This window comes from Myripristis murdjan, chromosome 8 (assembly GCF_902150065.1).
Source record: "Myripristis murdjan chromosome 8, fMyrMur1.1, whole genome shotgun sequence".
NCBI classification, from domain to species: Eukaryota; Metazoa; Chordata; class Actinopteri; order Holocentriformes; family Holocentridae; genus Myripristis; species Myripristis murdjan.
In genome coordinates this window covers 9,559,623-9,582,761 of record NC_043987.1, presented here as the reverse complement: position 1 = coordinate 9,582,761, position 23,139 = coordinate 9,559,623, and the positions used below count along the sequence as shown (strand labels likewise).

The following is a 23,139-nucleotide window of genomic DNA, read 5'->3' as shown; positions in this document are numbered from 1 at the left end:
CTGCACCTACAATGGATTTCTTCCTCTATGCAAGTTTCTACTGGATCAACAGAATATGCAAAAAAAAAAAAAAAAAAAAAAAAAAAAAAAAAAAAAGAGAGAGAGAGAGAAAAAAACCCTCTAAATTACTAGTGTGTAATATTATTCAGAGATAGAGAAGAAACATTAACATAAATTAACATGAAAATGAAAAATACAAATCTGTGTGAGGCCTGACCTCTAATGGTGAAAAGGAGGGTGCCTGGTCTCTGGTCGCAGGTGATGTCATCACCTGTTGTTCTCTATGAGTGGCTTCACACAGATTTAGGATGAGAGTTTAGTTACTATTTAAGATGAATTATTTAATCTATACTTACGTAAGAACTATGATCTACAATGCTAAACTGCATTATATTCCTTTATAGTCTTCATTTATGTTCAAATGTGGCATGAAGGAGAATTAAACTAATGCTGATTCAAATTAAATTGATTAAAATTAAAATCATTTGTTTCTGACTTTGTAAAAGCACAAAGTGTCACTTCATGTTCCCATAATCTCCCTTTGGGACAAACATTCAATTATTACAGACCTCAGTGATGACAGATTTAGATTTAAGAGTACAAATTTTGTTGCAGAGAACTCTATTTGGAAATATGTTTGTGCAGCTGAGCAGGCAGCAGTGAACAGAGCTAAACATCTGTGAGTTACACTCGTTGCTTCACTCTTTCATCCATCCTCTTGTCCTGCTTAGTTGTAGTAAATTGAATATTTACAGAATTTATCTACTTTTCCTGTGGGCCCTACAAAACCCGATCAAGGACTCCTGGTGCACCCCACCTTTGAAAACCACACAGTGAACACAATTTAACAATGTCTGCTACAGTCTGCAGGTTAGAGGACTGCAGCTTTGTGAACAATACTAAGCAATGAGAGAGGAGAGAGAGAGAGAATACAGTTATGCAAATTATTAGACAGCGTTTGGCAATATTTACTGAAAACAGAGGGGGGGAGTCTTAAGGGAAGATGAGAGAAAAAGTAAGAGGACACAAGGGAAAGGAAGGGGAAATGGTGCTAAGGAAAAGTAGATAAAGTAGTGCAGGAGAACAAAAAGACAGATCTATAGGTTCAGTTTAATTATTAGGATGAGTAATTTGGTGTGACATCCTTTACTGCAGAAGAAGAGAGGAGGGTGGGAAAAAGTCTGGAGGGGTAAAAGAAAAAAGAAATGTATTGCTACAGTTTGCAAATGATCAGAACAGGTTTGACACCATTTAATGAATGGCAAGAGGGGGTGGGGGGTGGGTGGGATGGGGGGCAGAGAAGATGGTGAGAACGAGATAGGGGAAAGAGAGAGAGAGAGAGAAATAAAGAGAGAGAGAGGAGAGAGAGGACGAGCAGCAATAGAGAAATAAAAAGAGCGAGAGAGCAGAAAGAAAAAAGAGAGAGGGAGGGAAATGCAAAGAGACGGAGAATGAGGAAGCAATAGAAGTACAGGACATTATGTATTCTCCAGGCAGTTAGTACAAACGCATAACTCACACATCTCTATCTCTCTCTCTCTCCCTCCCTCCCTCTCTCTCTCACACACACACAAACACACCCAACAAGCACAGACACATACACACAACCCAGATGGCTACATTAACACACAGACTAGTGCCACCTAAAGGTTGTATATCACGCAGACAGACGCATGAGCACCCATTCTGTACATGGTACCCCGATAATAGTAATAAGAAGATCAATTCTGGAATATGGGAGGGATTTAAAGCATCTTGATTTGTCACTGGTCTTAGTTGTTTTTCCAGTTTGCGCTTCTGACTGATAAAATCTAGCCCACAGCAGACTCAAGTTTCCCCTTATAAAAGCAATGATTTGCTCTTTCTTTAACGATGTATGTTTCCTTGAAGCCTTGAGGTCGGTCGTGACGGACGGCTGTTAATGTTTGTCGGCCGAGCCGGCAGCAGACAGGCAGCAGAGATAGCACATGACTTCACACAGGATCCAGCCTCGTATATCACTGCCTATATGACCTCAGGGGACGGTTATGCAAGCAGGCCATGCAAGGACACACGCAGACATATGAGGACAGACACACACACACACACACACACACACACACAGAAACAGAGACACATATGCATACACTGCACTGGCACATACACAAATGCTCCATTCAAGTTGAGGAATGCACACATAAGGACAATTATAAATATCGCACAAACAGGATTACATGCACGCACAAACGTACACACACACTCAGCCTGTTTGGGAATGAGTTAAGTCCAAGAGTGGAAATAACTACATTTATTCATAGTTCTGCAATTGAGTAGTTTTTTTGTGGGCTTGTATTCCAAGTATTTTTTAAAGTCACTAAATGTACTTTTCATTGGAGTAAATTGTGCCGTGGCTACATTTTAATTCACATCCAGAATATACATTTTGCTGGCTCTTTATAAGCAACAGAATGTGAACCAGTGCAAAGTGTGGAGCCATTTGGAGTGATCAGCAAAGAAGAGAAGACAAAGCTGGTTGTTTTTTTTCTACTTCCACTTTTTGGGTATGGTTATTTCCTTGTAATTTAATTTAATTTTAAATGTATTCTGGGAATGTTCTGAAATGTATCAATGTATAACTTTAAATATGAATATAGTTTTCTTACTCATTTTCTGGTAGTTTTTTGGTCATGTAATTTTCTTGTTTTTCTGGTCTTTTTTTTTTTTTTACACTTTTTGGTACTTTTTAATACTAATTTTCTGGATAATTTCTTGGATTAGTTTTTACTATTTTTAGCACATTATCTGGTCTTTTGTTGGTATGTTTTTAAATAATAAAAATGTAATTTTGTGTCAATTTCATGGCAATTTTCAAGCAATTTGTTTTTTCAAATTTTGGGGTAATTTCATGGTGACTTTATGGTCATTTGAAATATACAATGTTTTTGAAAGAAATCAATTCAGTGAATTTTCTCAGGTTTCAAAGGGTTAAGGTGCAGGGTTTTATGTTGTCCCTTTAGAAATGCACAGAAATATCTAACATGACAACATTCCCTTTTCAGAAATGTAATTTGGTAATTTTTAGCAGATTGATTGATTGGTTGTGTTATTTTCATTTCATGCACACTAAGTGCCCAACCCTCGTGGGTTTATAAGACACAAAACACAGTTGCAATGCTGAAACATTTTCATTTTTTCCAATTCATCAAAGTTTTTTAAGCAAACTTTAACAAATAAATAAAGTTATTTTAAGCATACAGGTGAGAATCTGCTGCATTTAACTGTTCATTACAGGCTCAGTTGAGCCATAATAATTATTATATTATTATTAACACCTGTGCAATTATCTATAATTGCGTGTGCTGTGTGCCCATGTACTGCAATTCATTTACAAATGTATAATGTCCTTTATTTTAATATTTTTATATTTTTTACTCTTATTTTTTATACAGTCCACTTGTGTGCACTGAGTGCACGGTATATGTGTGTGTGTGTGTGTGTGTGTACTGCTGTTGTCAACACTGGGAATTTCCCCATTGTGGGATAAATAAAGGCATATCTTATCTTATCTTATCTTCACTAGCTGATGTAAAGAACATACAGTGGGTCAATTCAGGTATTTTGACAGCTACTGTGGGACAGTTAAGCTTTTGAAATATTTATACCCTGGCTAAATTACAGTCAGTCCCAAAATGTTAGAAAGCATGTGATCAGAAAAATATGATTTGGATGAATGAATTAGATTAATTTCATAACTGTTCAAAATGCAAAACTACAGAATTTTTTCCAGACTAGTGACCTGAATTTACAGTAATGACTCAAAAGGAGAGTTTAGCCCTTAAATGAGCCTCATTCAATTTTTAATTTTTTTTTATTATAATGTTTTTAGCCTTGCTTACTTTCTGTTAAGTGACGTCATTTTGGCTGTACATATATAACATATTTTTGATAGCAACCATTTTCACTCCAATTTGCATAGCCTCATGAGTCATTTTTATTATTTATATTATTATTATAGCGTATATTATTGGAGGCAACAGTTGTTCTGTTCTTGGAAATGTCTATCTGTCATGGTACTGGATGTCCACAGCTCTATATGACAGCCTGCGGACCACAGACTTTATTAGAACGCAATGGGGTACTGACATCCCCCGCCCTTCCCAGCCATCAATTTAAATATCTCTGAACAATAGTGTTACGGTACAAAGGTGTTATGGTATGAAAGAATGGATACACTGGATAAGCCTACACAATCACACAAACACACACATATATGGGTGGGGATGTGCTCATATGTACATACGCTACTCCCTAACCATGAATGCACACACACGCGCGCGTGCACGCGGATGCGCGCACACACACACACACACGCACACACACAGACGCCCAAGCCCACTTGGCAGACTGAGGGCACAGCATGGTTAACCTTGGATGCTGTTCTAACCATCTAAATAGGTTGCAGAGGGTAAGCGTATGTGTGTGTATGTGCGTGCGTGTGTGTGTGTGTGTGTGTGTGTGTGTGTGTGTGTGTGTGTGTGTGTGTGCATCCTTGCTCTGTTGTGCAATCCTGATAAGCTCTGCCAGCAGCACAGCTGAGACCAGGATAGATAGGTGGGCGGGGGGGAAGGAGAAAAAGGCAGCGTGGTAGGAGGATGAGAGGAGAAACAGGAAGAACAGGACAGAGACGAGGAAGAGGAGGTGAGAGGAAGGAGCAAGGAAAGGAGAGGGAAGACAGAGAGGAAGAAGCAACAGGGAGGAAGTGATAGAGTGGAGGAAGAAGAGGAGGGAAGGAAAAATGGAAGGGAAGGAGGAAGTGGAGACAGAGGAAAAGAGTGGCGATATACGGATAAGCTAAGGCCTCTTTTCCTGGCAAAACTGGGACTTAGCCCGCCGTACCATGTTGCTATGCAACCATAGGCAAGTCATGGAAACTGACCTCTCTGCAATCTGCCAAAAAACGCACCACTCTCTGCATTTCAGAGAGCGGTGCACGTCCAGAGCTCAAAAACTCCCCCATTTGTGTAACGAGCACACACACGCGCGCACGCGGTCACAAATTTCCATCTATCTACCTACGCGAAACACAGAAGTACAGAAAATCTATACATCTTTTGGATCCGGAGAGTGTGTGGGAAATGAAGTGATGATGGAGGAGCAGGAGAGCGATTAGCGGCATGGAGATGAAACAATGGCAGAGAGATGGAGGGGCGGATGAGGAGAAGGAAGTAAAAAAAAAGAAAAAGGACAGAGGATCGAGAGGTTGAATACTGATTACTGAATGAACATGATCATTCTGGGGACAAGGGAATAATTATTATCTATTTTGACCTACTGTCTGGGCAGCGTGGCTCTTATCTTAACACTGCTTATTACTGCTTGCTTGTTAAGTCGCTGAGATCAAAACTGAAGCTGTTAAAAGTTCCTGCAGTGAGGATGCCTGTGACTTTAACTCTGTGACATTCAGTTTGCACGTCTTTCTTGATATTCTTAAAAGCCTTATCTGAGTGGGTGACTGCATGTCTGTGTGCATGACATGTGTTGTGAATGTAGATCAAGTGGCATGTGCTAAAGCTGTGATGCAGGTTAATGCATGTCTGTGATACCGCCTTGGTGTCTATACAGTTAGGAGAAAAACCTGTTTGGTCTGTGGGCACAGCTATAGTCAGCCTCATTTGCACTCTCGTCTCTGTCGTTCTGAATTTCCACTGCGATTTAATGTACCATGTCATAATCCACTTTTTCACTCGCCTTCTCTCTCACGCACTCGTATTCACTGAGCGCTTCACTCCACTATTAAGCAACAAACCTGCCGTTTCTTTTTCACCTTGTTCCACGCTCTTCAATGCCAGTGTGGCTGCGTCTTTATCTCAACTATTGACTCCAGCAACTTATTTCTCTTCTTTCAAAAGACAACTGTGTCTTCTCATGGGCATCCGACCAGTCAAACTTGAGAGGATCGATTCAAATCATTATTTTTGAATGAATTTTTAAACAGGCCGGCTGTGACAGGCAGAGGGGCGATAAATGTCCTTGAAAAATGGACTTGAACAGCTCTCAAGGATTGTGAGGCACTGTGTATCAATTATTTTGTATGATTTTTGATTAGACTCTCCAGACTGGGAGCATGAGTACAAATCATGGTGAACATAGATCGATGTCCTTGCAAAGCGTACCTGAAACTTTCTTGAATCAATGCAAAGTCAAGCACAGCAGTTACCTTTGTGTAGCATGTAAGCAAGCTTCCTTAGTGAAGCTCAGCCTACGCCAACAGATTTTCTATTGCAACAGTGGAGGTGGATATTTAAGTGAGGATATGAAATACTTGAGAATGAACACCCTCATTAACCAGTGTACAGTAGTTTTTCACTTTCAGTCTTCAACTGGATTTCAAAGTGTGCTGACTCAAACTCTAGAGTGAAAAATACAGCATACATGAAGGCAGCGAGTAATTAAATGTCTAAAACTGGGCTGCACCAATAAGGCTGCATTCAGACCAAACCTGGCGATATGGGGAAAAACACCACTCATCCCATTCATTTGAATGGAGGTGGTGTGTTTAAGCTGCAAGAGCACATACAGCATGGGGTTCAACAAAAAAAATACAGTGGTGGTCCAGCAACAATCAGCAATGGCCAATCATCGATGCTGGCAATCATACCAAAGAAAATTTCTTTGCCATGTAAGATTGTTGGAAGGACAAAGACATTACTAGGACAAGGAGGGGGGCATTTCTCTTTGGTTGATAACATTAAAAGTAAAGTTAGACTTTGTTGTCAGATTCCCAAGTCACTTTCAAAAAGACAGGAGAAAAAGAAAGTGTGCAAGTGAGCCAAGAGCACTAGCGAGAGAGCGAGGGAGAGCGCAGCGATGGTCGAACAAGCTAGAGAGGGAATGAAGAGAGGGAGCAGTGGTGATGAGAACACAGCAGTGAATCAGAAATAAAACATTATTTTCTGACTGTTTAATGGACACCGCCACACAGCCCTGCGGGAAGGTGCTCCCTTGCTGGATTTGGTCTGAATGCAGCCTAAGGATTAAGTTAATCCAAGATTAGAGGTAATCAAAGTTTAGCAAATCTAGGTTTAAAATTGCTAAATCTGGATTTTAAAATCTAAACTGTGTTGTACCATTTAAACCCAAATAAACAAATCTTGGATTAGGAGTTTATTCTGTGATCAATTTCATTAAATTTATCTGCCATATTAAATTATATGCAACTTAACAAAACATAAACCACCTTGGAGGCAGGTTTAAATGTAAAATTTAAAGCCAGATTTTCATTTAATTCCCTGTATAAGAAATGGCGCAACAGAAGTAAAGCTAATCCTGGTTATTTTTAAACTACACTGTAACAAATTACTGTTTTTTTACGGTGGATTTACAACAGTATCCTACTGTATTTTACAATAATTGAAAAATACTGTTAAATAGTCATCCCTCACATGTAAATTAACAGTAAAATCGGTCAGTTAACAATAACAGTAGATAACTGTAATTTAACAGCATAAAACAGTATTTGTAATGAATTGCTGTATTGCTGATACAACAGTATCTTACTGTATTTTATAATTATTGTAAAATACTGTTAATTATTCATGCTTACATGTAAATTAACATTTAATGCTCTGTTAACAATAACAAACTGTAATTTAACAGCATTAAACAGTATTTTCTGTCAAGCAGTGGAGACAGGCACTGCTGTATGATCCCTTCTATCACTATCTTTCAGCATCTTACTGATGATTGTGGGCTTATGTTTCTTTTCTTTTTTTGATGAAAGCACTTCTTTATTGATCAAACTCCTCATTTTTGAGTGACAAGATGTAGCCTAGCCTAACTGGCTATTCCTGCACTAGACTTTCTGGAAAACGGTTTTAGAGTGAGTGTTCTTCTTTGTCAGTTCAGGTTCTTGGTTCTTGAAAACAGCGTCAGGGTGAGTAATCTTACTGTTCACTCCGTGCTACGCTGCTTCTCCGTGTCCTCCGCTAGCTTAACACACTGTCATATACTATAAAATTACCATGTTTCATAGCTATCCAGTGGCGTGGTTCAAGAGGTAGAGCGGTCGTCCGGTAACCAGAGGGTTCCCGGTTCAATCCCCAGCTCCTCCAGAGTGTGTCAAAGTGTCCTTGAGCAAGATACTGACTCTGTCCTGATGGACAGTTAGGCGCCTTGCATGGCAGCCTCTGCCATCAGTGAATGGGTGAATATAAGGCAAAACAATGTAAAGCACTTTGAGTGGTAAGTAGCCTAGAAAAGCGCTATAGAAATACAGTCCATTTACCATTTTACTGTCATGTAGCCTACTGTTATCCAAAAAACGGAATTATACTGTTTGATAAATTACGGTAGATGCGCTGTAAAATTACTATAACCCTGTAATCCTACTGTTATGTGCTGTACTCGAAAAAACGGTATTATACTGTTAGATAAATTATGGTAGATGCGCTGTAAAATTACCATAACACCCACCGTTATCCTACAATCATATACTGTAATCCAAAATACGGTAATATACTGTTAAAATAAATAACAGTAGATTGATTGTAAAATAACAGTAAAATACTGGCGTCCCTGCTGCAAGTATTTTACTGTTATTTTACAGTGAAATTCCTTACAGTGTAGGTTAAAATGTTAAAAGTTTGATACAACAGGATTAATAGATAAACATTTAACATTTAATGTAAATTTAATTCTGGTTTAGTTTCAATCCTTGTTGCCAAAGAGTTTTCTCCAATAATTAAAAATCTATGATTTAAATTTCAACTCTTTCTTCCTCCAAATTGCTGTGAGGTACGTACCAGAGTACCAAAGCAAACTAATAAAGTACAACCATAATTACTTGAAATTTCACTGAAGTCAAATAAAATTACCCATGTCAAAATCTGCTCAAATAAAAGTAAAAAGTAGCTCATTTAAAATGTACTTACCTTCCTGTAGTTGAATGTGATGCTTTTCCATTCAGAACAAAAAGGTTGAATGCACAGAGTTTAAATACACACACTATCACCTTATATACGTCAACACTGAAAAAACTACAGCTTTCAGTCTAGGATATATTAACACTATTTACAAACAAGGACATGTGATTTACACTGTGTCTGGTGCTATTTTGTTGTTTAATATGTTTCTTTTTTTTCATTCTGCAATTCTAAAACAGAAGTGTTGATAGTCAGGTTTCAACATCAACACGCAAAAATAAATAACACAGGGGATTCTTTGTAGACTGAGAAGAGAGAGAGCTCACGTCTTTTTCCATTAAACTCCATATAGCAGCTGTGTTTGGGTAGTGTCCCAACAGAAAACATGTTTACGCCCTAAAACAACAAAGTGGCACCAGAAACACAATGTTGGTCACCATTCCTGTTTTTAAACAGTGTTGGTGTGTTTTAGGCTGGATTTTTCCTTTATTCATATCAGCCTGGCTGATATTGCTGATACCTGATAAAATTAACCAATGACACCTTGTGCTAATCCTTGGTTACTGAAAGCAGTCTGACTGGACTACTTTCGGGCAGGAGCATTTAAATTACATTATCCTGTAATAAAATCAATTTTGCATCAATATTTCCCATTAAAAGATGAATGTCTTTACTGTGTAGCCATGTTATATACGGGATAATGTACAGGAAGGTGGTGCTATACATATTATTGCTCAATTTGATAGTAATGACCAGGGCTCTGTACATTATCCCTCTAACACAGCATGACACAGGAGTGAGAAAAGCAAACACAATTTCACAAGGATCAGGTGTGTTTTCCCTTTGAAGTGACTTATCTTTAAGATACAGACAGGCAGACAAGGGCACTGGAGTATACAAAATTACAGTTTTTCTTCCTTCAAGCTCACTCTGCCATTTATGCACGCATGCAAACACACACACACACACACACACACACACACACACACACACAAAACCACACACACAAAACCACACACACACACACACACACACACACACACACACACACATACACACAGCACTAACTAAGAGCTCTTTCACTGATTAAATTCAATCAGAGATGGCAAATGGACAAAAGGAGACAGTGATGGTGTTAAAAACAAGCAAACAACATTCCACATTCCAAATATTCCAAAACATGTTTTGTGCACAAACGCATACATCATTTTTCAATATTTTTTCAATATTACGAAACTGGAAATCCATGCTGTAAAACGCCTATTTTATGTAAATAAAAAAAATACTAAGAATGGAAGTTATTCAGTATTACAAATGTCAACAGCAATTTCTATTTTCCTTTTTAAATTAAGAGAAATGAATGTCAATTGTTACAAATCCTCACACACACACACACACACACACACACACACACACACACACACACACACACACACAGACACGCAGACACACACACACACACACACACACACACACACATACACACACACTGTCACAGTCATTACTCTCATTACCTATTCATTGAATTGCTCTCTTCCTCTGTAACACTCGAGTCACCTGGCAGCACTGCTGTCACTGATTATAATACTCCAATTAGCTGGCTGTCATCGATTACAATCCCTCTCAACCAAGTCTCAATGTGTAACCGCAGAATAGCGCCCCCTGTTGAAAGACTATCACTCTGTCACTGGCATTGTTTTCTGGTTCAAATATTTTGACAAAATATTCAAATTCACTGGGGTACTTTTAGGAAAGGCCTGAGTGTTTAAGAGAGCTAAACCTGAGTTGTACACTTCTCAACTAAAGCATACAGAGTTTTACAGTTGCGTTTTATATAGTTTCTGGTTGCAAAGGTGTTTCTGCAACCAGCAGAGTAAAGCAGGTGTTGATTTTGAGTCACCAATTAAGTTCTCAATGTTACAAAACCTCATTTTTTTTCCTAAGGCATAAGCCAACCTCAAGAAAAAAAAAAAAACATGATTGCATTCTTGTGTGTGTGTATGTGTGTGTGTGTGTGTGTGTGCTCGATCATATTTACATTTCAAACCCATTTCAGATTGTATCTTTAAATTCCCAGACTGACTCACCCGTTCGGTACTTTTGATCACTTCTTGCAAGGATAATAATTTTGGAATATGCATAGCTTTAAATTGGGGGGGGGGGGGTGATTTATGTGCAACTTAACACAGATGATATGGATGGCAGAGAGTTTCAGGGTGCTGAAAAGGTAAGAGTTTTCAAGGTGTTGCAGCTGCTTAAAACTTTGAACTGAAGGCGGTTTGAGGTAATACGGTAAAAACCATCCTTCATCCCTTCATCTTCATAACATTCTCTTATCTTATGCAATGGAAAGTTGACTGAGCTCAGTGTACTTTTTCACCTTTGTCTTGCCTCACAGTCGTACAGCTTTGACACGTGGGAGTCGCCCAATATAACCAGTCTGCTGGCAAGATTTGCAGACTGGTTATCACACCCCACCCAACCCCACCCCCCAATGCATAGACACACACACACACACACACACACACACACACACACACACACACTCACACACACTCACACACACTCACACACACACAACCTATTCAGCAACAGATCACAGTGTAGTGTTTGTCTGTTTTTTCAAAGGGCCAATGACCCAGTTAGCAAGTCGATACCCAGTGTTCTGGGCAGACAGCCAGTTACTTATTAGCAGTGCTGTTCTGCAAGCTATATATGTTGCCCTACATTCTGGTTAGGGTTAAGGCTATCCCAGTACACGCACAGTGGTGCTGCAACACGTGATGTTTCACTCTGAGCCCAAAATGTTATGGAAAACAGACTATCTGGTCAACTTATCGTTGTTCAACAAGGTGACTGGTGGAAATTTCAAGCCTGTGTAGCTAGTATTTAGAGCTGAATTGTGTTGTGTGACACCAAATATGTGACAAAATATTACAAGTTCAGCTCTCAAACAATAGCAAAGTAAATAAACAGATATGGATTTTTAGGAGTACTTTTAAAAAGTTTTTAAAATTTTGACTTGCATTTGTGCTGAACTACTGCACTTGGCTTCATTTTTAACCATATTTATATTCTTTGCACAGTATAAATGCTGTGTGCTATCCATCAGCATCAGAAACTAGACAAACATAAACTGGTGTTATGCTTATGTTGCATTTGCACTGAACAATCATTCAGCAAAGATGAATATCTGGCTTTACTTTGTTTGTGTACTTAATTTCGTAATGTCTGTTTCCTCCAATTAAAAGAACCAAGTTTGAACTCTGTTCTCTCATTCTTTTACATATGGCCTTTTCCCTGCAGGGCCATATGCAAAACTGCTCTCTTATCTAAAAACTAACTTGGTAACTTGAGCGAATGAGAGAGAGACAGAGAAAAGATTTGGTTGACACAACTTGTTCAGGCTATATTTCTCAAGACAATGTATGCTAAAGAACGGGCATGGAACACTAGTGCAAATGATCTACTAAGGACACATAGACAATTTTCTCTTAATGTTTAATTTGTTTATGTTAATGTTTAATGTTTAATTCAAAGAGCAAATCTCCCACTAACTTGGTGTATTTCTTCAAGACAGTAGGAGAGAAAGGCTTAGTGTTAGGCACATGAGGTTGGCTTTTTATATCATATAATGGGGTTGGGAAGGGTTTTACAAGCCCAAAGCAACATAAAATTCTCTTAAATCCGAGAGGACTATATATAAAACCAGTAAACTAAGTATAAACATGACCCAACCTCATATGTAATAGACCTTTCTTCAAAGAAGCCATTTTGACATAAATAGCAAGTAAGCACAGTTGTTACTAATGACATTAATGAAGGTTCTATTCCATTTAGTCTAACATAGCCAGAGTCTGCTACAGTTAAATGGTACACAACAGTAACACCTGTGTTTACCTGTTATTTCATGTCAAAATGGTCACACCTGACCATCGGAAAAACAAGAAATTTTGTGCTACCAGTGCTACCAGTGGCACAGTTTCCTGAAAAAAATAATTTCCTGATTACTCACATAAGAACGTATAAAAACAGAGGAGACAATACATCACTGAGTGTGGAAAATTCTCAGCTCCTCTGTTTATGCCTCATGTAACAGGTTAGTGTTCCAGCCAGCTGTCAGAATTGTGAGTAATTTGTCTATTGCTAACTAGCTAATTTTTGATATATCAGATTGTACATTTTAAATGCGGATGTGCCTATGTTCTTAGCAGCGGCTGGGCAGAATCCTTGTTTTGAAACCAATATTAAGGACAACTAATGCGTACACTGGACAAAAAACAGTAGTCTGTATAATGTAAAGTGTGTTTTGTTATATAACTAAATCTCTGTCCTGTTAGATATGAAACAGCAGAGGTATAGTGGTTTATAGTGGCATTTTCTATGCCCGTCCCATTAGTGTCACCAACGTCCCTCTCTTTTTTATACATTCCTTGATTAGTGAAAGTGCATGATGATGGGCACGTGTCATGAAAATAGGTCATTTTAATGCACTTGCAATTTTTTGATTGACTCTCAACTTTCCCATGAAGCCTACACTTCAAGCAAATATTCTCTGTGGGTCCAAGTATTTCAGGTATGCAAGAGAATCATTATATATATATTGGTCCAAAATCGATGAACTCATGCCTTAATGATAGTGACCATTCCTCAAGGCTAAGCCAAAAGAAACACACACAAAACGAAAACCACATCAGTGGGAAATTCAGCAAACTTGTGTAACTTTCAGTCAAACCCAATTTCATACAGGCCACAAAGCGGGACAAACCACATTTATATGAACGCGTCTCCTTTTGTACATGTCAACATTACATTTACAAACAAAAATACAAGTGCACATACGCACACACACCTCTATAATTGTGTGCACTTGCGCTTGCGTAAATGTTGACTGTGAGCGTGTGCTCATGTGCCAATGTGTGACTGTATTAGAACTTGAAATTCAGGCTATTGCACTTACTTTTAAGGGAGACAAAAGGGTTACATTTATTGAGATGTCCTGAGGCACAAGAAGTAAACATACTTAAGATAAAGAATTGTCAAACGCATCACATGCATTGCACACACTGATACACAAACAAGAGGCTTGTCATGAAACTTTATGGGAGCGGTTAACACTAGCTATGAGGGACATGCCAACATGCTACAAGGGCTGACAACTAAAGTACCGACTCGAAGGCTCAGAGCATTCTTTACTGGGGTGTGGAAAGATGGTTCATTTCAACATATTATAAAAGATACATATCCAGTCCTCTTTTCTGATGTAATGTTTTTCACCTGTCCTTCCACGTATGTAATTGCAATGACTCCCATGAAATTAAATAATAAGGAACCAAAAAGTACAATAATAAAGCAGCACAGACCTAGTTCAATGTATCAGAGGTTAACTGGTTATAATGATTGGTCTTCCTATATTCTACTTCATAGTTGAGACACAACTTAGGCCAGAAGCACATCTGATGTTCGAATGCAGGTCATCTCACATTTGCCGAGCCAGAGCTACTGAGCTATTGAATCTTACCTTGCATCAACATAGTGCCACAATTTAGGATGAGACAACAATGTGGTTTTTGCACATTAAAAGACTGAACAACAAGAGCCTGCATAGCAAGTGAGTCTGACTTCCAACAGTGTTGACGAGATGTTTAAGTCTTGTAGGTCTGGTCTCGTGGGACAAGACCCATCTAGATGGCCAAACGCCAAATGGGTCATTATTGTCGGCCTTTGTGGATAATTGATCAATTAAGACAACAACAATTATGCAACAAGTGGCTGCAATTTTTGTTTACACATGCATATGTGCAGATGGAAAGATGAAGATGGTGACTTCGGGGAGTGTGTGGTTAGATCAATCGAAATTACAAAGTTGAGGTGAGACTGTTTCATCTGTCTGTTTTGCAGTAAACAAAGTTACGACAGTTGCTGCTGCAAGCTGATTGGCTGGTGTGACAAATTGGCTCATTATACCCTCTTAGACTACAAGAGCAACGACAAACCATGTTGGAAAATGATGGGGATGTCTCATACAGTATCAGACTGCATCAGGAGATCTGGAAGTGACGTGCTGACTTTCTCACACTATGCAAGCAATGATGTGCCATTTTAACTCAGATCTTGACAAACTGTCTAGGGATGCCAATATCGGCCCATATGGTGTGCACCTGGCAATATTGTTCTGAATGCACATTTGTAGCAAGCACTAATTTTTCCCTGAAGCGGACCTTCATTATGCCGACAACCGTCATTTGCAGTGGTTTAGCCCAAGGGACCCTGATATTTTTGTGTGTGATTAATATTAAATTATTTTGATGTCATAACTGAACACAGACAAATAGATTCAAAGTGTCAAAATCAAAACATGATGTTAAAATAATGCCTCAAACATTTTTTTGAATCAAAGCCAGTTCTAGTGAATGAAGTTATACTGAAGTTACACTGAAACTCCTAATTTTTTTTAGGACCCCCTGAAAGCCCCTCAAGGATCCGTGAGTGTCCCTGGACCCCACTTTGATAACCACTGGACCAACAGTGGTTCTCAAAGTGGGATTGTTGAAAACCACAGAATCTGTGGTACTCTGCACACAGCTTGGCGCTTGCTGCTAAACTGTCTCACATGAGATTTGAACTCGTGCCTCTGGTGTTAAGTTGCAGTAGTTTCTTTTGTTGCTGCTCCTCCATTATGGACTCCATAGAGATGAGGCTTTGTCCAAAAAGAAAGACACTACTCAGCCGACTCATCTCAACAGCTGCCAGATAACAAGCAAGAGTCAAATAAAAATTCTTGGAGAGACAGAAAATGGATGAGGTCTACAAGATAGGAGTCTTTAAAACTTTTTCAGTCAGAGAGTAAGGGAATTTAGTGTCATCCTTGTACCCAGGCTCATTAAAACATAGATTTCATCTATGGCCAACCACAATCAGGCTAACAGCCAATTTGGGGTCCCGTCCGATAGTTTAACAGACAGTAATCAGGATAAAATGTCATTTGGAGCAAAAATTAACAGTAACCCAAGAGGGTCCCTTTAGAAAAATGAAGTGCTGAAGGATCCTCGACTCTAGTGCATAAAAAAAAAGAGTCATGCCAAATGAAACTGCATGGGGGAGATGAAAAGAACAGAAAAGTCATACAAATTACATTTTTTCAAAGTAAATTTCTTCAAGGTGTTTTCACCTTGGTATCCATACTGACTAAATTAAGTGTCACACCAGGACCCAGGCTTATGTGCGGGCAAACTAGACATATGCCCACCATCCATCTGGACTGCTATATCATAGTTAAGCAGATTTTCCTCTAATTAAAAAGTCCTGATTGTCTGCAGGGGTCCTAAAACAGTTTTTCAGCTTCATCCTGCCATAACTGCCAGCACAATCGCCTACTGTTGTACTTTACATTCATACAAAACATTTCCCCTGAGTTGTCGCCTTTAGTCATGACTGTTATTATCGCTTTGCTCCATGGAAAAACCAAGCTCACAGGTCTCAAAGTGGGTCATCACACAGAAGTCACAGCACCATAGCAACACCAATTCCGGCCATGACCTGATCATGAGTTCATCCCACGGTCAGCTAGCAGCTTGACCTTCATATCAATAAAAGAGGGGTGATTAAGGATACATGAAAGAAAAATAATAAGGGTGGTGGTGGTGGGGTTGGGGGATGCTTGGATGGGAACAGGAGTTCACTTGTCTTGGGGTATTGGGGAAATATCTGGGCTTCATGCCAGATTATCCAAACCTACCCAGTAGCGCCATATGGTTCCCTAATTGAGGTCTCCAACACAACAACAGATGACGAAACATTTTTGAGAGATGAAAGATGTGGGGTGTCTTCACTAATAGCTCGTAATCTACTGCCTTGAAAGTGATTTGGCAGTGTTTGTGCTGGTCAGCGTACATATAAATAGATAGATAGATTTAGATATATATAGATATAGATATATCCGACAGGCCGCATGATCTCCTTTTGCAGGTGCGGGTGCGCATGGCTTAGGTGGTCAGTGTAGCAGCCTCGGTTGAGTATAACGCCAAGTCCATGTCTGGTGTATTTTGGCCATTACACATACTGATAACAGTACAGTAAATAATATATAAATATGAATACTGCAAACATGTAATGGCTGCTTGAGCACAAGAGGCACGGTGCCTTTTCTCCTCATTATAACGTAGCCTGTACAACTATATAGCAAAGCTGATTTAAACTGCCATGCAGAGAGTGGAACTGCAGGCACGACAGAGTTAGCTATTTATTGCTATCATCTGGCAATGACTGTATAATGATCGAGTCTGCCTGTGACGACTATACCCAAGAAGTTTTCACCGAATGAGTCAGTCTGAGTATCATCAGCATCTGATGTAAAGAAGGCATGTTTCGGACTGGCAGGAAGTGAGAAAAAGTCAGATATTTTTTTGTTGGGCCATTTTGTTTTCCTGTGAGTTGTTGATGTTCCTTGATGTTAGCTAGCTAAGTGGTTAGCTAGCTGCAGTGTACATACTACAGTACCTATCATGGCACTGGGGCGAATGTTTAAAAATGAGTTTAAAAATAAAAATACTTGAAATACTTAATGCAGTGCCCTTAACGAACATTGTTTACAGTCTACACAATGGAACATTACGTTAATGTATTCTGTTCTTTTGTTATTCACTTGCTGCTTCTCTGCATCCTTGTACGCAGTCACTGTGGAAAGTGCACTATGGAGTGTACGCAACAGTGTAGCAAGGCAGGCAGACGCACTAAATGAGAGAGTGGAGCACGGAATAAAGCTTGCAGCTGTGCATGCCTTAACAATTTTGCTTGTGGGGGACGGTCTGCAGTGGCGACTGGCAGTAAAAACCTAGTCACAAAATGAAAAAGTTTAGCACATTGGCGACCATTTCAGTCACCATCTGGAGCCCGTTGCATAAACAAGAAATCATGCTTTGCTATTTTTGTAAAGACACTGATACAGACAGGTGACACATTAAAAAAATAAAATAAATAAATAAATAACCTGAAGTGTCTTAGCAAGGTGTTGAGCCACCATACCTCTGTTATGCTGTGGCAGCCTTTTCCGTGGCATGGTTTGGCACCACTTGTCCCCTTAGAGGGAAGGGTCTTTGCAAATCAATACAAAGTTTTTCTGAGTGATCATTATCCTGTGATGAAACATTTCTATCCTATTCTGGGATAATAGTGACCCCATCTAGAGGGCACAAAGGCTCACTGAATGGTCTGAGGAGAATGAAAATGATGTAAATCATTTGCTATGGCCTTCACACTCACCACATCTAAACCCAGCTGAACACCTATGGGAGATTTTGGTCTCTCCGCCACAATCCTCAAAACATCAAATGAGGAAAAGGATATCTTTTGGAAGAATGGGGCTCCATGCTGAAGTAGAGATGAGGAGAAACTATTTCAAGTAACACTGAAGCTGTTCTGTTTTTTTTAGTTCTGTCGTTGTCTGATCATTGTGTATGCCTTGCCTGCCAGTATTCCTGTTTCAGGCACCTGGGTTCCTGTGGGACCTCCCATTAATAAATATCTGTCACTTCAGCCCAGCTCACCTACATCTCCTGCATTTGGATCCACCTGCTCAGCCACACGCTACATTTATGTTGGCTTTTCCTTTAATTTGTTATCCATCTATACATATCACATCTAGAACTCATCTCATATACATTCAAAATCTACATCTCTTTTTACACGCAAACACACACACATGCACGCACGTACGCACGCACGCACGCACGCACGCACGCACGCACGCACGCACGCACGCACGCACGCACGCACGCACGCACGCACGCACACACACACACACAAAAGCACACATTGAGTGACGGGAAGCAGCTCATGAGGTTGATATCTGATTGTGCTGTGACTTGATCAGGAAGCTACAGCCGAGAGCCTTCAGAATGATCAATATCTTACTTCAAGAACACACACACATGCACACACACAGAGAAAAGACAGTCAGACATGGCAGCACACTCTGGACAATGCATATGCTCAAAGACAAAGGCTTGGCAAAAACCGGACTCTATATAAACAATCCTTCATCTGTTATTAGACTGATTAGCAATTAGACTCTCCGAGGAGGCAACACACAGTCTGCCCCAGCTTGGACAAATGTGTATTTGTTTTGTTCTAATCTAATTACAACTAACAGTATTTAAAATCCTTACTTATAAGTGTAAGGTTTCAGTCCAGAATTCTATTTATCCATTTTGGAAAATTTGCTCTTTGAAGCTTAGCCTTAAAAGCACTAGTGTTTCAGAACACAGAATATCCCCCAAAACCTTGCTGTTATACAACCATAGGTTTTAGGATGACTCATGCATTTATTTATAGCCCATAATGTTCTGTACTTTCATACTAGTAAACAATTACATAACAGTAAGAGACAGCTTTTATTTCTTTTAATTTAATTTAATTTGTTTAAGATGAACATCTCATTTTAGAAAGAGACACTTCAATTACACAAAACAATTGTTTTCAAGGATTCAGAGAACTCAAAAAAGAAGGGCATGACACCATGACAAAGCAACCTGACTCTAACAGAGGTGCAGACATTTAGCAGTCAAAACTATTTTACAGTCTAATTAAGACACAAAATTCTTTGTAAGACTGGTTAATGCACTTTAAAAAGAAAACATTTGCTTATTTAATTTCAAGGTATGAAGACTGTGTAATATCTTAAAGTTTTCCAATGTTGGTTCACATAATCATAATTCCAGTGACCTCTGGATGGAACATAGCAGTAACACAACCGGGGTTAGGGGTTCAGTTCCCTTTGGTGCCATCATGCTTAGAAATGTAAGCTTACACTTATATTACTACAAGATGTTTTGAAGAATTCTAAGAGCCAATATTAATATTTTAAAAAGCTGGTCTCAGGTCAGTGTGGTTATTAAGAAACAGTGGATGTAGGCTGGCAAGACACACGATTTGAGGTTAGTTAAGTAAAATTTTTTGCTGAAGCAAAAAACAGACTGAATTAAGACAAATACACAGGTCGCAGTATAGAAAATGAATACGATTAAAATAAAAATCTTTATAATTTTTATTTCTCAACTGAACTGAAAAGGTTTGTGAATCCAGTTTCCTTCATCATTAATCAAACCAAGCCACTGAGAAGGTCTTACGCAAAGGGTGTTCTGTCAGTCTCAAAGACAGCCAACCTTCTCAAATTCTCCAACAGCAGCACTGAGCAACCTTTTGTCTTCACTGTTCTCAACTCTCTGGTGACTGTAAATCATTCATATCAAAGCCAGGTGTATTGCTCTGTTATGTTGTTTGGTGGCCATTGTTGTTTCACAAGCTTCTGAAAGGCTGGACCAGGATCACAGGGATAAAAAAAATGGCTACAACCTACAACCAAGAATCAACATCAAGGATTTATGTCCTAGCACAGCAGGCAGTTCACCTCTTATAGCTACTGTGTCTTTAAACTCCGACCAAAACACATTTCTGACTAGCTGTGGGATTTCAAGAGTAGCACTCAATCTTTGGGCAGTTTTTGGTGAAGTTTCCCAACCAGCTTACCTCCTGGACTGGAAAATAAACTCTTCATCCACAAGCTGAGCTGATGAAAAATTTGAGAATAAACACCCTATAGTAAGATGCAGGTCATCAATCCTTGAAATAAATTAAAAGTATAAAAATTATAAATACATAAATCCCCAGAGTTTTTAAACAAAAAATCCCCAGCCTTTTCACTATTTCACCAGCCAAATATGATTTTAGGGAAAAAAAGATCCTTGTGCAGAATATAATGGTTGTTTAGAGTAGAAAAATTTGCCAGCCACAAGCATGACCAGCATTCAGCTGTTGATAGGCATCATTTCCCACCTTACTCATCTGTGGCATGCTGGGATAGCAGCTATGTCCGCCTGTGCTAACACTAGATATTCTTGATGCACAGCATACATCTGTGAGACTGAACATTAATCATATTTCTTGTCTCAAGAAGCGCCTTATGAGTTATGATGTTACCCTTGGGCCTGGAAGCTCTCGTCTATGGCATAAAGCAAGACTGAAAATAAATAGAGCGCTTTGTATTCGTTACTCTCCCTTTGGATCTCTACATTACGGCCATAATGGAAATAGCAGGGATAATTTTGTAGAATATGTAGGCTGATGTGCTGATGTTCTATGGCTGCATTATGTTGCAATATGAGATGGTGTTTTGTCATTGCCACAATTAACATCCCTCAGGGGGAAAAAAAAAAAAAATCAGAGATTACCCGCAGAATGTCGACACACTCTGTGGGGTTTAAAATGGTTCCCTTCAAATCTGGTGAATACCATCATGGAGGATAAACTCCCCAAAGATCTACATTTCCGCTGATCAAACTGGAGAGTACAAGCAAATGGTGTACTGAAAATGCTATATCAGTGAATAAATTGTTTTCTATTGATTGGGTTCTGACAGCAATGTCAGCATAAATAGAACAAGAATAATTCTGCAGTCCAATGGGCGTATCACTGCAACATCCTCTGTCAGTGGTCTGACACCCCTACTAAACATTTATCCATACTATTGTGTTACATTCTCTGAAAACCGTGAGCCACCAAACGGCATATGTTAGGCCACTCCCGTCTAGCTCTGCATCCCCAGACTTTGTCTGCAATGCACAGATACTTCCCTCCACCAGAACCACACATTAAGCAAAACACTCTGCGAGTTATTATACTCATGATGCTGCACCTATATGCATTAAAGAACATTATAGAAATGCACAGACAGGGAGGACAAACCAATTGGAGGATTGGCACCACACTCAACAGGAAGTGTCTCCATTAGTGGCCCATTAGAGGTGGTTGTTTTTATTTATGTGTGGGTCTGGGCAGCACTGATGATAACAAGGAATGTTCCTTTGACCATTAGGCCCATCAACACACTCATCCTGCTACATACTTTTTCTGTCTGCTGAACAAGGTCTAACTTGGGCCAAGGCAGCTGGTGACAGATTGGCAGATTGATAAAGGAATAGGCACTTGCACCATTAGCAGTATGGAGGAAGTATTTGGACTAAAATAAATAAACAAATAAATAACTATATGTATAAATTGTATGGAATGTCATTATTAAAATATATATGCCAGAGTTATTAATTACAGTGTGAAATGGCATCGATGAATGCATCATCAAACAAATAATTTAATACATAGCTATACAATTAAGTCTATATTTAATTATTTATCTTAGTGTTGTAAGGTGTGGCACATATACTGTGTCTATCAACTTCTTCAGGTTTTACAGCGTCTTCACTGCCTGCAATCTCAGGCAATTGGTTTTTCTGCACTAGATTTTCTGTGACATCGACAGCAAATGAATAGATTAGACAGCCGCACCGCAGAGGGATGAGCTACAAGCTAAGAGTAAAGTCAAGGCTTCAAAAAGTTGCTCTGAGGTACTTCAGAAGCAGCTAGCTTCACACAAGAGGCTGTTTCATGAACTGTCAAGCCACACAGCACATAAAGCTCAATTGATTCAGCAGGAGTATATCTAAAGAGGGGCAACCAGGCTGAGCAACGTTGCCTCTGCAGCATTTATCATGCAGCCTAATTCAATGAACAAGTTCCTTTAGGTTTGTGAGTACAGCATCATTAGTGTCTTAGTCAAAGAGGGCCGATATCGGCGCAACTGCGTCAGAGAAGCCCACAACTTGTTTTGAGAGACTACAAGGAGCAAGTGCGTCCATTTTTGCGAGCACATCCCCTGCTATATTACACACAATATCTAAGTCTGCCGTCACTTTAAAGTAGGCAGGAACAACTGATTCAGATTCAAGGAGTATGCAATCAAAAGTGAGAAGTGCTTAAAATCCACCCACTGCCTTTTCACTAATGAAATTGTTAGATATATCTATTTCACTGCATGCCAAATTTTGTGAGGCTCAGATAAATAAATTTATTAGTAGATAAATGTTATAGTTTATTCACTTGCCTCTTAATTTGTATATTAAACTGTGTATTTAACAGCACATATGTTTATTTGTAATATTTCACAATTTGCTTATTTATTTTACATTATCCTAAATATTCCTCCTTTTAACAGAAGCCTTTAAATGAGATTACATTTGCTTTATTTAGTTTGGTCACAATTTAATCATGGAGGTCTTTTGAGATATGTGGTCAATTATAATAACTTCACAGCTACAAAATATATACAGACTATAACAGTGGATGAACCAGTGTGCTGGTGTAGCTTAGAGTGAATTTACAATGCTATGACATTTTTTTTTATTAAATA

The 23,139-nt window shown here is 39.0% G+C and overlaps 1 protein-coding gene across 2 annotated transcripts in view; it reads right to left on the bottom strand.

The window, feature by feature from the left end:
• Window positions 1–23,139, bottom strand: part of LOC115363648 (thyroid hormone receptor alpha) — a 147,047-nt gene that overhangs the window by 97,897 nt on the left and 26,011 nt on the right. The gene's annotated exons all lie outside the window — the stretch shown is intronic.